The sequence below is a fragment of the Rattus norvegicus genome, chromosome 2 (assembly GCF_036323735.1).
Source record: "Rattus norvegicus strain BN/NHsdMcwi chromosome 2, GRCr8, whole genome shotgun sequence".
NCBI classification, from domain to species: domain Eukaryota; kingdom Metazoa; phylum Chordata; class Mammalia; order Rodentia; family Muridae; genus Rattus; species Rattus norvegicus.
The window spans coordinates 232,510,590-232,529,138 of NC_086020.1; the positions used below are offsets into that span (position 1 = coordinate 232,510,590).

The following is an 18,549-nucleotide window of genomic DNA, read 5'->3' on the forward strand; positions in this document are numbered from 1 at the left end:
GTAAATGATAATGCATATTGAGGATTTTATTGCTGCATAATTAATTGAAGATGTGTTCTCAAGCTATGAGTCACTGACTGATTTTATGCAAATGGCATAATGTAAATAAAACATATGATGTAAATTTATTGCTCGAAATTTAATTCAATAAAATTGAATCATCCCAGCATATGGAAAAGTACTTAAATAAATGTATTTGTTAAAATTTAATAGATGTAGCTTTCACTCCAACTGGAATTCTAAGTTGCAAAGACCAGCAAGAGAATGTTTCCATAAAATTTCTTTTCAGAAAACTAATTATTGATGTAGATAGTAATTAAATGACAAGTGAAGAGAAGAGCAATGTAATTCTGAAATGCTGAAAATAATGGGACTCAAATACTCCATTTTTATAAAACAGATGATGTTAATTTTTACAAATAAAATCATATAACTATTTTTCCAAGACATGGTCTCACTATGTAGCCCTAACTAACCTGGAACTTATTGTGTATACAAGATTAGTCTTGAACTCCAGAAATTCACCTGCCTCTGATTCTGGAGTGCTAAGATGAAAGGCACAGAAGGAACTGGGAGAGAGGTATAGAGAATCAGGAAATCAAATAAAAATATGTAGCAGTGGAGGATGAGGAACTGGAGATAGCCACTGGTGGGTCCCAAGTGCAAGGGAAATGAGAGGCTCCCAGGACCCAATGATGACTTTAACTGAAATGAGCAAAGAAGGGGAGCTAGAACCCATAGATCCCACCTCCAGGAGATAGTTATGGCCATGGTTGAGGCATGGGACCACCCACCCATCTCAAAGTTTTTAACCCAGAAATAGTCCTGTCCAAAGGAAGAACAGGGATAAAATGGAGCAGAGACTGAATGAAGGGCCAACCAGGGACTGTCCTACCTGGGGATCCATCCTGTCTGCAAACACCAAACCTGACACTGTTGGTATTGTCAAGAGGCACTTGCTGACAGGAACCTGGTGTGGCTGTTCTTTGGGAGGTTTGGGCAGCAACTGACCAAGGCAGATGTGGATGCTTAGAGCTAATCATCAAACTGAGCCCAGGGGCCCCTGTAGGGAAGCTTGCAGAAGGACTGGAAGAACACAGTGTGATTATAGCTCCATATGAAAACAACATCAGCTGGCTGGACCACTCAGTGCCCTCAGGGACTAGACCACCAACCAAGGAATGTATAGGGAGAGATCGTGGCTCCAGATACATATGTAGCAGAGGATGACCTTGTCTGACATCAATGGGAGGATAAGCCAGGGGTTCTGTGGAGGTTTGAAGCCCTAGTAGTAGGGGGATCATGGAGTGGTGAGGCAAGAGAGGATGGGTGGGTGTGGGAGCACCCTCATAGAAGCAAAGGGGGGGATGGGATAGGGGTTCCAGAGGGGAAACTAGAAAGTGGGATATCATTTGAGATGTAAACAAAATAAATGGAATGATTAATAAAACACACAATTAAATTAAATGTTAAAAAGCACATGTCATCACAAGCAGTCTAACTAGCAATTTTACAAAAAGAAAAACAAACAGCAATTGGACTTTAGACCCACATCACAAAAGGGTCATCATACCTGGTTCTGGAAACCTAGGCAACTTGCCATGGGTCTTGGAAGGGAAGTCACAATGTCACTTACTAAGTCATCATAATGCTTGACTATATTCTAAATTTAGAACCCACAGATAAAGGTTCTCTTAACCTATCACAAAGGAAACTTCTCTGTACAATATAGAGCACTGTAGAAAACTACAGCCAATAAAAATGCAAAGACATGGATGTCAGTCAATGGATACAGGTACAAAGGCACAGGAATCACTGTAAAGAGAGGACAGAAAGATCTAATCCAGAGGATCAGGGAGTTTGCTGTAGGTCTCTGTCTTCTAGGGATGTCAGATGCTACACCCGTATAGTCTTAATAACACCACTGCCTGAGCATGACACAGATGAGGACAACAACAAGAGATATGCTAAAATGGATGAGGAAATCTCTTTCACTTCAGCTCTAGAAAAGAAAAGGAATGCTGAGATTGGAAGAACTACTTACCCCTAGGGACAGGGACAGCAACTGGCTATCCAATCTTGGAGATACACTTTTAAGGATTATGCTTTTAATGCATGATACTTAAACACCAGAGCATAAAGAAATAGCTACATTTTATAACTGTAAAACTAACAAAAACAAGGAACAAAGTGGACATCATCATTTCAACAGATGTTACAGGACATTTGTAAACAGTACTATCTAGGATATTTTTCTTGAGGCCACTTTAGTAACTTGTATTTCTCCATATCTGGGGTAGAGCAGCAAAAGTCAGTACTAGCTTTTTTTGTGGAAGGAGAAGTTGAGGTTCCTATGGGATCTCACCACTGAGCATGATCTATAAACAACAGTCAGTATATTGTCTGCAGATAAAACTCCCTATAAGTCTCTATTGCAAGCACATTCTGACTACTTCATATGACTTAGATTTCAGCAGAGTTGGATAGAAAGGATCTCCAGCCTCATCACCATGCCTGCCTTTAGAGTCATCACCAAGACAAATCAGCTTCCAAGAAGCTCCTCAGACACACAAGTCGGAAGATGATTGGGAATTTTCATAAAAGCGTAAAGGATGCTAAGTACAAATCCCAGAGAACCAGACAACAGAGATCATTGTTCTTTCTAGCTTCCTGCGATATCTGAAAAACTGAATCCAAACAAAAGAACACAAGGAAAGTTGGCATTGAAAATTGCTATCACGCTGATGTGCAAGCAGATAGAAAAACTAACAAGCAAGGATGTCTTAGAAGTTTCCAGAACATTGGACTTCTATTACACAACCCTTTAGAAAAATGAGTAAATATAAATAAGCAAACAAAAAAGGTGTTTAAGGAGACCAAATGAATCATTCACTATACACTAAATTAGATTATTGTAGAAATGGTCATTAGGAAATCAAACTCTAAAGATAAATTGGTAAATCTATTAAAATATATACATTTATATCTGTGTCATTGGATGCTAAGTGGGTAGATGGACAGGAAGATGAATGGACAAACAGAAGAACAGGTCTGTCAAACGGAGTGCAATCTACATTTTGGAATATATTTAAATCCTAGGGGCTTTAAAGATGGCTCAGTATTTCAGAGTGCTTATTGGTTTTTAGGAGAACACAGGTTCGGTTCCCAGGACCTACATCAAGTGTTTTACATTTAGGTGCTTCTCAGACATTTGGTATTCCTCAGTTGAGAATTCTTTGTTTAGCTCTGTATCCCATTTTAATAGGATTATTTGAGTGTGTGGAGTCTAACCTCTTGAGTTCTTTGTATATTTTTGATATTAGCCCTCTATGGAATGTAAGATTGGTAAAATTTATTTTACCAATCTGTTGGTTGCCATTTTGTCCTAATGACAGTGTCCTTTGCCTTTCAGAAGCTTTTCAATTTTATGAGGTTCCCTTTGTCAATTCTTGATCTTAGAGCATAAGCCATTGGTGTTCTGTTCAGGAAAATTTCCCCTGTCCCTATGTGTTTGAGGCCCTTCCCTACTTTCTCTTCTATTAGTTTCAGTGCATCTATTTTTTTCTTTCTTTCTTTTTTTTTTTGTTGGAGTCCTTGATTCATTTGATCCACCAGAGTAAGGATGCTTCAGTCCTTCTTAGAAGGGGAGAACAAAAATCTCACAGGAGGAAATATGGATACAAAGTATGGAGCAGAGAATGGAGGATAGGCCATCCAGAGACTGACCCTCCTGGGGACCCATCCCGTATACAGTCAGATACCAAGCCCAAACAATATTGCTGAAGAGAGGAAGTGCATGCTGACAGGAGTCTGATGTAGCTGTCTTCTAAGAAGCTCTGCCAGAGCCTGACAAATACAGAGGTGGATTCTTGAGGCCAATCATTGAACTGAGAACAGGATCCCCAATGAGGAGTTGGAGAAAGGACTGAAGTAGCTGAAGGGGTTTGCAACACCATAAGAACAAGAGTATCAACCAAGCCAACCCTCCAGAGCTCCCAGATACTAAACCACCATCACAAGAGTACACGGGGATTGATATATGCCTCCAGCTGCATATGTAGCAGAGGATGGCCTTGTCTGGCATCAATGGGAGGAGAGACTTTTGACCCTGTCAAGGCTCAATGTCTCACTATAGGGGAATGTCAGGGAGGGGAGGTGGGAGGGAGTAGGTGGGTGGGTGGGTGAGTGGGTGGAGGAGCACCCTCATAGAAGCAGGGAGAGATAGCATGTTTCTGGAGGGGAAACTGGGAAACTGAGAAAGGGGATAACATTTGAAATGTAAATAAAAATATCTAATAAAAAAGAAAGGTGTAATGACAAAAAATATATAAAATTTAAAAAAAATACTTAAAAAAAAAAGAAAATGAGTAAGAAACTTACAGAATGGGTGAGAGTATTTGCAAGTCATGGCTGACAAAAAAAAAAAAAGTACATCCAGAATATTCGAAGACTTATTACAATTAATCAGGGAGACAGTTCAATTAAACAGTAAAAAGTGAAACAAAAACAAAAACATTTAAAGTTTTTCTTCAGACACACAATGCCTATATGAACATGAAAAAATTCCTATTATTAGTTGTTTGAAATCACATACAACTAGGATGGATTCAAGTCACAGGTACAGAAAATAGAAAGCAGTCTAGAGAATGGAATCCGCAGAGGCTGCTGCCGAGAATGGAAAGGTGGTCTTGTTCTACTGCAAGCCTATGTTTTCATACTGAGGTGTGGAATTTCAATAATCCTTTCTTGGTGATGGTATTGTGGACCTACCCATCTATACCTCAGAACAAGACCATTCTTTTCATTCTCAGCAACAGCCTATCTGGCATAGATATCTAGGGATGGCTGGAAAGCTTACAGTATAGACTATAGTGAAGTGCTAATCATCAGGGATCTGGGATTTAATGGAGCACTAAAGAAAAAGTGTTCAGTATTAAAAACTGGAGTGCCAATGCACGCTGCAAAAGAAGTAAACCTTGAACATAGCCCAGCTGAGATAATCAAGTTGTGAAAAGTCACTTATTCTGTGACACTGTGCAGGTGCAATATTCAGAGCAAGGAAAGGGTCAGGTGCAGAGAATAAATTAGTTACTACAGGAATGGAGTTTGAATGAAATATGGGAATACAAGTGGAAACGAGTAAATGGAGGGTTTACATTCTGTGTAAAAAAATTAAATTTAATTGATAGCATTGCACAACTAAATATATTAAAAATCAGTGATACATGTCAAATTGGCTACTTACATGATAGGAATTATACTACAATAATTGTTTTTAAAATGACATATCAGCCCTCTCTTTTTTTCTTTTCTTTTTTTTTATTAACTTGAGTATTTCTTATTTACATTTCGAATGTTATTCCCTTTCCCGGTTTCCGGGCCAACATTCCCCTAAGCCCTCCCCCTCGCCTTCTATTCGGGTGTTCCCCTCCCAATCCTCCCCCCATTACCGCCCTCCCCCCAACAATTACGTTCACTCGGGGTTCAGTCTTGGCAGGACCAAGGATATCAGCCCTCTCTTAAAGAAAAATGTCATATAGGAACTCAGATATAAAATAAAATTAATCTACATGTCTGAAAAATGAAATGACTCAGTAAAGAATATATTAAAGTATGCTTCGGCATAAAATATTATTTGATTATTCATTATAGTGTATTAAATGATGGTATCCAATGAGTAATAAGAGTGGACATCAGAAAAGTTGACAGTGGGCCCAATGATAGCAACGTTGACTGAAGGAGAAAGTAGATTTGGGGCTTGACGTTTCCATGTAAGAATTTCATGCAAGAAAACTCTGATTGCTTTTCTGCATCATAAGATGAAAATAACGCCACATACTGAAATCTTCACTCCCATAGACCTTTGCTTTCAGAAATAAATCAGCCCAGATTCCTATCTCCATTATCCATGTGATGGAATATGGCTCTTTGACACTTTGATTGGGTTCAAGACCATAAAGGACAAACAGAAGGAACACTGAACATTGAGTGGTTTTTTAGCTTCAGAGTCATTTTCTGTCTGAGTTGAGTCCTGTGTCTCTCAGCCATTGTGAGAGCCATCGGTGATCCTTTCAGAATAGTATGCATGGCTGATTCATGAAAATACTGCATAGCTAGTCTTGTGGTGCAGTTCTTCGGGGTTTGGGTTTCAAGAGTTTTTGAAGAACAGAAATAGGTTGAAAATAAATATATAATGATAAATCAAATCAGTAGGAAGGATAGGTCTCATAGAGGTCTTGAAACCAGTCAGTGTCTTCATAGAGCCTGTGCCGTACTGTTCATCTCCTTAGAGCTCTCTCTCTCTCTCCAATAATCATGGCCCATTTCTACTTTCTTAGTTTCTGTTGTTAGCCCTGCTTATATGTTCAAATAAAATATTCAGACATAGGATTTACAAAGAGAAAACACTTCATGTTCATGTTTCTGTGTCTGAGTTACCCCATTCAGTATAATAATTTCCAGTTCCATTCACTCCCCTATAAATTTAATTTATAATTAAATATATAATATAATTTGCATATTTTTCACTTGAGTAGAATCCCAGTGTACCTATTGCTACCTTCTCATTATTCATTCGTTAGCTGGAGAGCCATTGGGTTATTTCTCTTTCTCAGCAATTGTGAATAGAGTGGCGATATACTAGAAGGATATATTGAGCCCTTTGGAGTAGAATTGTTTGGTCATAGAGATATACTTATACAGTTTGAGAATTCCCCACAAATATGTCCTTAGTGGATGTACCTGTCTGCCATCACAGGAAATTATATCATTTGTTTTCAGTTGCTTCCTTGATCTTGGGCACCAAGATGGGGTAAGCTAAAAAAAAATCTCAAAAGTCATTTTAATTTCTGTTTCCCAAGATCCTAAAGATGCTGAAAAGCTTAATGGTACTTCTTGGCCTTCTTTTCTCTGTTTTTCTTTTTCTTTTCTTTTTCTTTTCATTTTCTCTTCTTCTTCTTCTTCTTCTTCTTCTTCTTCTTCTTCTTCTTCTTCTTTTTCTTCTTCTTCTTCTTCTTCTTCTTCTTCTTCTTCTTCTTCTTCTTCTTCTTCTTCTTCTTCTTCTTCTTCTTTCCTTCTCCTTCTCCTTCTCCTCTTTCTTCTTCACTTCTTATGAACATTGCCACAATCATTGTCATCAGAAAAAATAAAAATAAAAACAAACAAAAAATCCACCACCACGAACAACAAACAAGCTTGTATTCTCAGGGCTGGAATGAGGATGTGGGCAGCTTCCTGAGCATTTCTGACTAGTCATTCTATCCAAACCAGTGAGCTCCAGATTTAGTAAGAAAGCATCCCCAGAAAAATGAAGAAAATGGTTACAGAAGACACACAGAATTGACTTCTCGTCTCCATCCATTGGCACACAAACATACATGTGCACTTATATGCATAATGCACACAAGCAAACATGTACAAACACACACATTCACATAAAGAAAAATTAAATGTAGTATACTCTAATTGAACAATGGTCTGTGAATAATGTGGGAGTCAGGCCACCATCTGAACAAGAAATGTATCACAGCTCTTTGTACGTCTGTATGAGGTACCATTTTTAGAAGGTAAAGTGAAGTGAAGTCCACAGGGGATAATTGATTATACAAGTTGCTGTCTGCCCCATTTGAATATGGGCCTATCAGTTGTAATTCAGAGAGGGTAAGTTACTATGATTGGCCAATATTCAGCTACTCAAAGAGAGTTCTATTCTATGCATTCAAAATGAAGGAGCATGCTCAGAGTAAATTTACTTTAGCAGTCTGTCAATATTGTGGTCAAAGTGAAACAAATTTCTCTTGAGTAAACTATTGTAACTTTGAGTTTGGTGTTACAGTTGATTGATCATAATTTTAATTAAGAAGTAATTTATCAACAGAAAAAAATTGAGACTATTTTATTTACACATTTACTCTTAATTGTTTTAATTTTTTTCACTTACTGCTTCTTTCCAGTGTTCTTTATGGGTGCCCATTAGCACTGCCAGTGGAATTCTGCAAATTTTTTAAAGTTTGAGTATCACTCAAATTTTTTAGTAATTTTGATAATTCTATAAAGTATATGTCCACTTTATCTAGCAGGATGGTTTGAGAACTAATTTAAAATGCAAATTGCACACATGTGTTCTTACACACACACACACACAACATTATTTTACATAAGTTCATAATGAACAACAATTTTTATTTTTAATTTAATGATTACTTATTTATTCAATGGAAGCATGAGCTAGGAATTATTTCTCTATCATAGAATTATAAAAAGCTTGGTTGGATGATATCTTAGTAAGACATAATTAATGTGATTCTTCTTTACAGATGAAGATGCTTGGAGCCATAAGGAGAAAACCACAACATCACAAATTAATTTAAAGTTCAGTGACACGGATATAAAAGCACAGTGATTAAATTTCCAGCACATTCAATGCAGCCATCGAGATCTACTTCATCAGCACAGACTACTGCAGCAAAGGCATTCCCTTTTCTTCTCTATAAAACTACTTGAGATCCCGGCCCGCAGCAGCTCTCTGCTCCCAGACCCGGTGAGAGAGAGACCCAACCGCCTGGTCAGGTGGGCACTCCTGAGGCTGCAGAGCAGAAGAGACCACCAACACTGCTCACCCCTGCCCACATCCCTGGCCCAAGAGGAAACTGTATAAGGCCTCTGGGCTCCCGTGGGGGAGGGCCCAGGAGCGGCAGGACCCCTGCCAGAGACACCGCCGGAACCTGAAGGAAACAGACCGGATAAACAGTTCTCTGCACCCAAATCCCGTGGGAGGGAGAGCTAAACCTTCAGAGAGGCAGACAAGCCTGGGAAACCAGAAGAGACTGCTCCCTGCACACACATCTCGGACGCCAGAGGAAAAAGCCAAAGACCATCTGGAACCCTGGTGCACTGAAGCTCCCGGAAGGGGCGGCACAGGTCTTCCTGGTTGCTGCCGCTGCAGAGAGCCCCTGGGCAGCACCCCACGAGCGAACCTGAGCCTCGGGACCACAGGTAAGACCAAATTTTCTGCTGCAAGAAAGCTGCCTGGTGAACTCAAGACACAGGCCCACAGGAACAGCTGAAGACCTGTAGAAAGGAAAAACTACACACCCGAAAGCAGAACACTCTGTCCCCATAACTGACTGAAAGAGAGGAAAACAGGTCTACAGCACTCCTGACACACAGGCTTATAGGACAGTCTAGCCACTGTCAGAAATAGCAGAACAAAGTAACACTAGAGATAATCTCATGGCGAGAGGCAAGCGCAGGAACCCAAGCAACAGAAACCAAGACTACATGCCATCATCGGAGCCCAATTCTCCCACCAAAACAAACATGGAATATCCAAACACACCAGAAAAGCAAGATCTAGTTTCAAAATCATATTTGATCATGATGCTGGAGGACTTCAAGAAAGACATGAACACACTTAGGGAAGCACAGGAAAACATTAATAAACAAGTAAAAGCCTACAGAGAGGAATCGCAAAAATCCCTGAAAGAATTCCAGGAAAACACAATCAAACAGTTGAAGGAATTAAAAATGGAAATAGAAGCAATCAAGAAAGAACACATGGAAACAACCTTGGATATAGAAAACCAAAAGAAGAGACAAGGAGCTGTAGATACAAGCTTCACCAACAGAATACAAGAGATGGAAGAGAGAATCTCAGGAGCAGAAGATTCCATAGAAATCATTGACTCAACTGTCAAAGATAATGTAAAGCGGAAAAAGCTACTGGTCCAAAACATACAGGAAATCCAGGATTCAATGAGAAGATCAAACCTAAGGATAATAGGTATAGAAGAGAGTGAAGACTCCCAGCTCAAAGGACCAGTAAATATCTTCAACAAAATCATAGAAGAAAACTTCCCTAACCTAAAAAAAGAGATACCCATAGACATACAAGAAGCCTATAGAACTCCAAATAGATTGGACCAGAAAAGAAACACCTCCCGTCACATAATTGTCAAAACACCAAACGCACAAAATAAAGAAAGAATATTAAAAGCAGTAAGGGAAAAAGGTCAAGTAACATATAAAGGGAGACCTATCAGAATCACACCAGACTTCTCACCAGAAACTATGAAGGCCAGAATATCCTGGACTGATGTTATACAGACCCTAAGAGAACACAAATGCCAGCCCAGGTTACTGTATCCTGCAAAACTCTCAATTAACATTGATGGAGAAACCAAGATATTCCATGACAAAACCAAATTTACACAATATCTTTCTACAAATCCAGCACTACAAAGGATAATAAATGGTAAAGCCCAACATAAGGAGGCAAGCTATACCCTAGAAGAAGCAAGAAACTAATCGTCTTGGCAACAAAACAAAGAGAATGAAAGCACACAAACATAACCTCACATCCAAATATGAATATAACGGGAAGCAATAATCACTATTCCTTAATATCTCTCAATATCAATGGCCTCAACTCCCCAATAAAAAGACATAGATTAACAAACTGGATACGCAACGAGGACCCTGCTTTCTGCTGCCTACAAGAAACACACCTCAGAGACAAAGACAGACACTACCTCAGAGTGAAAGGCTGGAAAACAACTTTCCAAGCAAATGGTCAGAAGAAGCAAGCTGGAGTAGCCATTCTAATATCAAATAAAATCAATTTCCAACTAAAAGTCATCAAAAAAGATAAGGAAGGACACTTCATATTCATCAAAGGAAAAATCAACCAAGATGAACTCTCAATCCTAAATATCTATGCCCCAAATACAAGGGCACCTACATACGTAAAAGAAACCTTACTAAAGCTCAAAACACACATTGCACCTCACACAATAATAGTGGGAGATTTCAACACCCCACTCTCATCAATGGACAGATCATGGAAACAGAAATTAAACAGTGATGTAGACAGACTAAGAGAAGTCATGAGCCAAATGGACTTAACGGATATTTATAGAACATTCTATCCTAAAGCAAAAGGATATACCTTCTTCTCAGCTCCTCATGGTACTTTCTCCAAAATTGACCATATAATTGGTCAAAAAACGGGCCTCAACAGGTACAGAAAGATAGAAATAATCCCATGCGTGCTATCGGACCACCACGGCCTAAAACTGGTCTTCAATAACAATAAGGGAAGAATGCCCACATATACGTGGAAATTGAACAATGCTCTACTCAATGATAACCTGGTCAAGAAAGAAATAAAGAAATTAAAAACTTTTTAGAATTTAATGAAAATGAAGATACAACATACTCAAACTTATGGGACACAATGAAAGCTGTGCTAAGAGGAAAACTCATAGCGCTGAGTGCCTGCAGAAAGAAACAGGAAAGAGCATATGTCAGCAGCTTGACAGCACACCTAAAAGCTCTAGAACAAAAAGAAGCAAATACACCCAGGAGGAGTAGAAGGCAGGAAATAATCAAACTCAGAGCTGAAATCAACCAAGTAGAAACAAAAATGGCCATAGAAAGAATCAAAAAAACCAAAAGTTGGTTCTTTGAGAAAATCAACAAGATAGATAAACCCTTAGCCAGACTAACGAGAGGACACAGAGAGTGTGTCCAAATTAACAAAATCAGAAATGAAAAGGGAGACATAACTACAGATTCGGAGGAAATTCAAAAAATCATCAGATCTTACTATAAAAACCTATATTCAACAAAATTTGAAAATCTTCAGGAAATGGACAATTTCCTAGACAGATACCAGGTATCGAAGTTAAATCAGGAACAGATAAACCAGTTAAACAACCCCATAACTCCTAAGGAAATAGAAGCAGTCATTAAAGGTCTCCCAACCAAAAAGAGCCCAGGTCCAGACGGGTTTAGTGCAGAATTCTATCAAACCTTCATAGAAGACCTCATACCAATATTATCCAAACTATTCCACAAAATTGAAACAGATGGAGCACTACCGAATTCCTTCTACAAAGCCACAATTACTCTTATACCTAAACCACACAAAGACACAACAAAGAAAGAGAACTTCAGACCAATTTCCCTTATGAATATCGACGCAAAAATACTCAATAAAATTCTGGCAAACCGAATTCAAGAGCACATCAAAACAATCATCCACCATGATCAAGTAGGCTTCATCCCAGGCATGCAGGGATGGTTTAATATACGGAAAACCATCAACGTGATCCATTATGTAAACAAACTGAAAGAACAGAACCACATGATCATTTCATTAGATGCTGAGAAAGCATTTGACAAAATTCAACACCCCTTCATGATAAAAGTCCTGGAAAGAATAGGAATTCAAGGCCCATACCTAAACATAGTAAAAGCCATATACAGCAAACCAGTTGCTAACATTAAACTAAATGGAGAGAAACTTGAAGCAATCCCACTAAAATCAGGGACTAGACAAGGCTGCCCACTCTCTCCCTACTTATTCAATATAGTTCTTGAAGTTCTAGCCAGAGCAATCAGACAACAAAAGGAGATCAAAGGGATACAGATTGGAAAAGAAGAGGTCAAAATATCACTATTTGCAGATGACATGATAGTATATTTAAGTGATCCTAAAAGTTCCACCAGAGAACTACTAAAGCTGATAAACAACTTCAGCAAAGTGGCTGGGTATAAAATTAACTCAAATAAATCAGTTGCCTTCCTCTATACAAAAGAGAAACAAGCCGAGAAAGAAATTAGGGAAACGACACCCTTCATAATAGACCCAAATAATATAAAGTACCTCGGTGTGACTTTAACCAAGCAAGTAAAAGATCTGTACAATAAGAACTTCAAGACACTGAGGAAAGAAATTGAAGAAGACCTCAGAAGATGGAAAGATCTCCCATGCTCATGGATTGGCAGGATTAATATAGTAAAAATGGCCATTTTACCAAAAGCAATCTACAGATTCAATGCAATCCCCATCAAAATACCAATCCAATTCTTCAAAGAGTTAGACAGAACAATTTGCAAATTCATCTGGAATAACAAAAAACCCAGGATAGCTAAAGCTATCCTCAACAATAAAAGGACTTCAGGGGGAATCACTATCCCTGAACTCAAGCAGTATTACAGAGCAATAGTGATAAAAACTGCATGGTATTGGTACAGAGACAGACAGATAGACCAATGGAATAGAATTGAAGACCCAGAAATGAACCCACACACCTATGGTCACTTGATTTTTGACAAAGGAGCCAAAACCATCCAATGGAAAAAAGATAGCATTTTCAGCAAATGGTGCTGGTTCAACTGGAGGGCAACATGTAGAAGAATGCAGATCGATCCATGCCTATCACCCTGTACAAAGCTTAAGTCCAAGTGGATCAAGGACCTCCACATCAAACCAGACACACTCAAACTAATAGAAGAAAAACTAGGGAAGCATCTGGAACACATGGGCACTGGAAAAAATTTCCTGAACAAAACAACAATGGCTTATGCTCTAAGATCAAGAATTGACAAATGGGATCTCATAAAACTTCAAAGCTTCTGTAAGGCAAAGGACACTGTGGTTAGGACAAAACGGCAACCAACAGATTGGGAAAAGATCTTTACCAATCCTACAACAGATAGAGGCCTTATATCCAAAATATACAAAGAACTCAAGAAGTTAGACCGCAGGGAAACAAATAACCCTATTAAAAAATGGGGTTCAGAGCTAAACAAAGAATTCACAGCTGAGGAATGCCGAATGGCTGAGAAACACCTAAAGAAATGTTCAACATCTTTAGTCATAAGGGAAATGCAAATCAAAACAACCCTGAGATTTCACCTCACACCAGTGCGATTGGCTAAGATCAAAAACTCAGGTGACAGCAGATGCTGGCGAGGATGTGGAGAAAGAGGAACACTCCTCCATTGTTGGTGGGATTGCAGACTGGTAAAACCATTCTGGAAATCAGTCTGGAGGTTCCTCAGAAAATTGGACATTGAACTGCCTGAGGATCCAGCTATACCTCTCTTGGGCATATACCCAAAAGATGCCTCAACATATAAAAGAGACACGTGCTCCACCATGTTCATCGCAGCCTTATTTATAATAGCCAGAAACTGGAAAGAACCCAGATGCCCTTCAACAGAGGAATGGATACAGAAAATGTGGTACATCTACACAATGGAATATTACTCAGCTATCAAAAACAATGAGTTTATGAAATTCGTAGGCAAATGGTTGGAACTGGAAAATATCATCCTGAGTGAGCTAACCCAATCACAGAAAGACATACATGGTATGCACTCATTGATAAGTGGCTATTAGCCCAAATGCTTGAATTACCCTAGATCCCTAGAACAAACGAAACTCAAGACGGATGATCAAAATGTGAATGCTTCACTCCTTCTTTAAATGAGGAAAAAGAATACCCTTGGCAGGGAAGGGAGAGGCAAAGATTAAAACAGAGACTGAAGGAACACCCATTCAGAGCCTGCCCCACATGTGGCCCATACATATACAGCCACCCAATTGGACAAGATGGATGAAGCAAAGAAGTGCAGACCGACAGGAGCCGGATGTAGATCGCTCCTGAGAGACACAGCCAGAATACAGCAAATATAGAGTCGAATGCCAGCAGCAAACCACTGAACTGAGAATAGGTCCCCTATTGAAGGAATCAGAGAAAGAACTGGAAGAGCTTGAAGGGGCTCGAGACCCCAAAAGTACAACAATGCCAAGCAACCAGAGCTTCCAGGGACTAAGCCACTACCTAAAGACTATACATGGACTGACCCTGGACTCTGACCCCATAGGTAGCAATGAATATCCTAGTAAGAGCACCAGTGGAAGGGGAAGCCCTGGGTCCTGCTAAGACTGAACCCCCAGTGAACTAGTCTATGGGGGGAGGGCGGCAATGGGGGGAGGGTTGGGAAGGGAACACCCATAAGGAAGGGGAGGGGGGAGGGGGATGTTTGCCCGGAAACCAGGAAAGGGAATAACACTCGAAATGTATATAAGAAATACTCAAGTTAATAAAAAAAAAAAAAAAACAAAAAAAAAAAAAAAACTACTTGAGCCCAGGCAGCCTTTACAGGGAGAAAGTCCTGCAGCATAGCTTTGGAGTTGCCGGGGTCCTCCATGACCACACCAGTACAAAGTTGTAGAGACAGAGAAGAGAACCTATGAATTCCCTCTTCACAGCAGCTCCTCTCCTCAGCACACGTTCTTGGATAGTTTCTCTGGCAAGAGGATGTCATAGGTATCCATTTATTAATGGATGAAAAGTTAATAGCAAAACGGCTGAAGCAGCACAACTCAAATGATACTTAGCGAAATAGATGGACAAGTTTTATTTATTTTATTTAATCACGTACTGCTCTTTTATTCTTCAGCAACAGGGAAGCAATCATTTTTGTTTGCTTTAGCGATTACCTGAGGCATCTTTGTACCTGACCACAATCTCCCTCATTTAACCTCCATGAATGATGTCTGAAACACAAGCTTTGCATTTAAAAAGAGAAAGAGAAGGAAAACCTCATTATGCACACAATCTTTCCAAGGGATGGCAGCTCTTCTTTAATTCATTTTGTCTCTGCCTAGTGCATTGATCTTTTGTCTATTTCTGTGCAAGTTAACTTATTCTGATATTTTATGTCATGAATCACCATAGGAATTTAATTAAATTGATATATTAGTTGTGCTGTAATTGCCATTGAAGGACTGTAAATGTCAGGCCACTCTGGTCCCTTCCCAGGCCATGACTGGAAAGAAGATGGTCTAAGTCACATCATTTTCATTATCAAAATAAGTATTCAGAACAAATGACCTGGAGATATTTTGACCTAAGTCTGCAGCGAGAACTTTACATTTTTAGTAAGAAAAAAAATGATAAACGCTTTTGCAAACTATTTGATGAATAACTCCAGTTATTCCTTTTGAATTTTCCTAATGCTGTGCTGTGCTCCTCACCTAATCACTGATAAGTAGCCTGTCAATATCAATTCTGCTCATTTTTTGACTCTAATTTATTCAGCTTTTACACGGTAATTTCACCTCACTTCTTCCTGAGAATATTTTCAAAATATCGTAGTAACTCTGAGAGTTTCCATACAAAAATAATCAATGTAAAACTCTTATACAAATAAAGTACTCAGTTCAACAAAGTCGTCATCTGAGTACATTAGCTATGATTAGGTGCCTGCAGGTACTTATCAATGTAGCCGTGGCAGCGTGGGTGCTCTATGATAGAACTGCAGCTGCGCCTGAGTAATTAAGATAATCAAACTTGTATCTAATAGAAAGCACAAGATTACACATGGTTGATGCTATGGTGGAAACAGGAACATTTTATATTTCTTAATAAATCTAAGCTTAAACAGTTTGGTTGTTGTTTAATATTTGCTTTATTCAAATGCACACTGGTGTGTGCCTGAACAATTGGAAACAAAAGTTAATTTAGGCAATAAGTCATGCTAGTCTAAGCCGACTACTTATGCCAAAGGATATTTGGACATACCGTTATGACAAAAATAATTTTTTTCATCTACAAATAAAGTATAGGAAATACTTAGGATATTGGTAAACGGTCATATAGTTTTAATTAACCTCATAACAGTAAACAGTCATTTAATGTCCTTTGTAAAAATTTTATTTAATCTTTTTTTAATTGTATATTTTTTATTTACATTTCAAATTTTATTCCCTTTCCCAGCGTTCCCGTCCATAAGCCCCCTATCCCATCCCCCTCCCCTTTTTCTATAAGGGTGTTCCCCCTCCCCATCCACCCCCTTTATCCCACTCCCCTGACATTCCCTTGCACTCGGGTCCAAATTTGGCAGGACCACGGGCTTCTCCTTCCATTGGTGCCCAACAAGGCCATCCTCTGCTACATGTGCAGTGGGAGCCATGGATCACTCTTTGAGTAGTGGTTTAGTCTCTGGGAGTTCTAGTTGGTGGTATTGTTGTTCTTATGGTGTTGCAAGCCCCTTCAGCTCCTTAATCTTTTTTTTACACTCCAGATTTTATTCCCCTCTTGGTCCACCCTCCAACTTTTCCACATCCCATACGTCCTCCCACCCTACCAGATCTCTAAACTCTCTGGGGCCTCCAGTTTCTTGAGGGTTAGGTGCATTTTCTCTGGCTGAGTTGAGGCCCAGCAGACTTCTGTATATGTGTTGGGGTTCTCATATCAGCTGGTGTGTGCTGCCTGGTTGATGGTCCAGTATCTGAGAGATTTTGGGGATCCAGGTTAATTGAGACCACTGGTCTTCTTACAGAGTCGCAAGTCTAATTAGTTGATACTTGATTTTCCAACGTTTTCACTTTACACTTTTAATGACTTTTCCCCTACATGAACAAATACTCTATGTTTTATGAAGTTAATTAGTATTTGGTTTGATTATGAGATCTTGAAATATACTAGAAATATATTTTTATATCTAAAGTTCTATGGAAAAGCCCATTTCATGTAGAAATCTGTTTTTTATACTAACTGGAATCATGATGCTGACTTTTAAAACCATTGTTAGACTTACAGGGAAATTGCAAGATAATTGAGTTTCTATTCCCACTCAGTTTCTTCTTCTGATGCTATCTAATATGAACAAGGTTACAATTACTAAATGGATACTTAAATGTTACCATTAATTCATATTCATGCTTTTCTCACATCTCCTTAATTTCTACCTAATGTCTCTCTTCTCTTCCAGGATCTCATCCAAGTTACAATATTATTCATCTTACTAAACTCCAGTTAGCAGTTTTTCAGACACTAGTTTTAAATGACCTTTATAGGTTGAGGAATGTTGGTAAGAAAATAAGGTATACTGTCTCTCCCAGAGGAATTAGTATGATGTTTTTCTCACAGTTAGACTGCAGGTAAATGCTTTACAATGAAGAATAGGGTGCACTATTTTAACAACTCAAAGATTGATGTTAACAATTTGATATCTCATTGCTCCTCACTTCTCAATGTCATATTGACTGAGGTGGAGTTTACCAGCTTCTTTTCTATAAAGGGTATCAATTCCAAATTTCATGCCACAGTCTTTGAAATTACGTCATAGTGCACATCATCTAGACTTATAATGCCACATTCTTAATACAGAGACTTAGAGAACATTCATAGAAATTTTTCCGTCAAATAATTATTCCTTCTCCCTACCTGCACATGTGTTGATTGTTCATTTATAGCAGTCCAAAGGAAAATCTACTCCAACTCAGTATCATCCAGTTCCAGTGACAATTACAGAAAATGGAAGAATCATTCAAAACACTTGTTTCTAAAAAGGCATTTTGAGTTTCCATTTCTAGCCTATGACTTGCCAAGCTGTCTCTGGCACTATGACATAGTAGTGATGGTTCTGTACAAGAAAAGAGAAATGTATGTTCCTCTTTCTTTGATTTTTCTCTTGTGTTTTTGAATAATATACATCTTCACAAGTAACGAGAAAAATATCTGTCCTCAGCTGCTCTTTATATGCTTCAGAAAAACCTGGATTGGAAAAAAAAACCAGTTTTATCCAACGCCATTTCTCATGCTCTGATTGTGACCTATATATTCATTTTCTCCCTATACAGTAAAATCGTATTTTCTTAATTTTCCCTTTATTTACGAAGTTCTAGCCATGTGTTCACTTCTGAGGGTAATGAGCAAGTGTGCTATGTATAGTTCTCATCATGGTTAC

At 38.8% G+C, this 18,549-nt stretch overlaps 1 long non-coding RNA gene across 1 annotated transcript; it reads left to right on the plus strand.

Annotated features, from left to right (window-relative positions):
- The first annotated feature begins 1,714 nt into the window (after positions 1-1,714).
- Positions 1,715-2,979, plus strand: LOC134485985 (uncharacterized). The gene is made up of 2 exons (XR_010064468.1): positions 1,715-1,795; positions 2,468-2,979. It is a non-coding gene; the product is annotated as an uncharacterized LOC134485985 (long non-coding RNA).
- Positions 2,980-18,549: the final 15,570 nt, after the last annotated feature.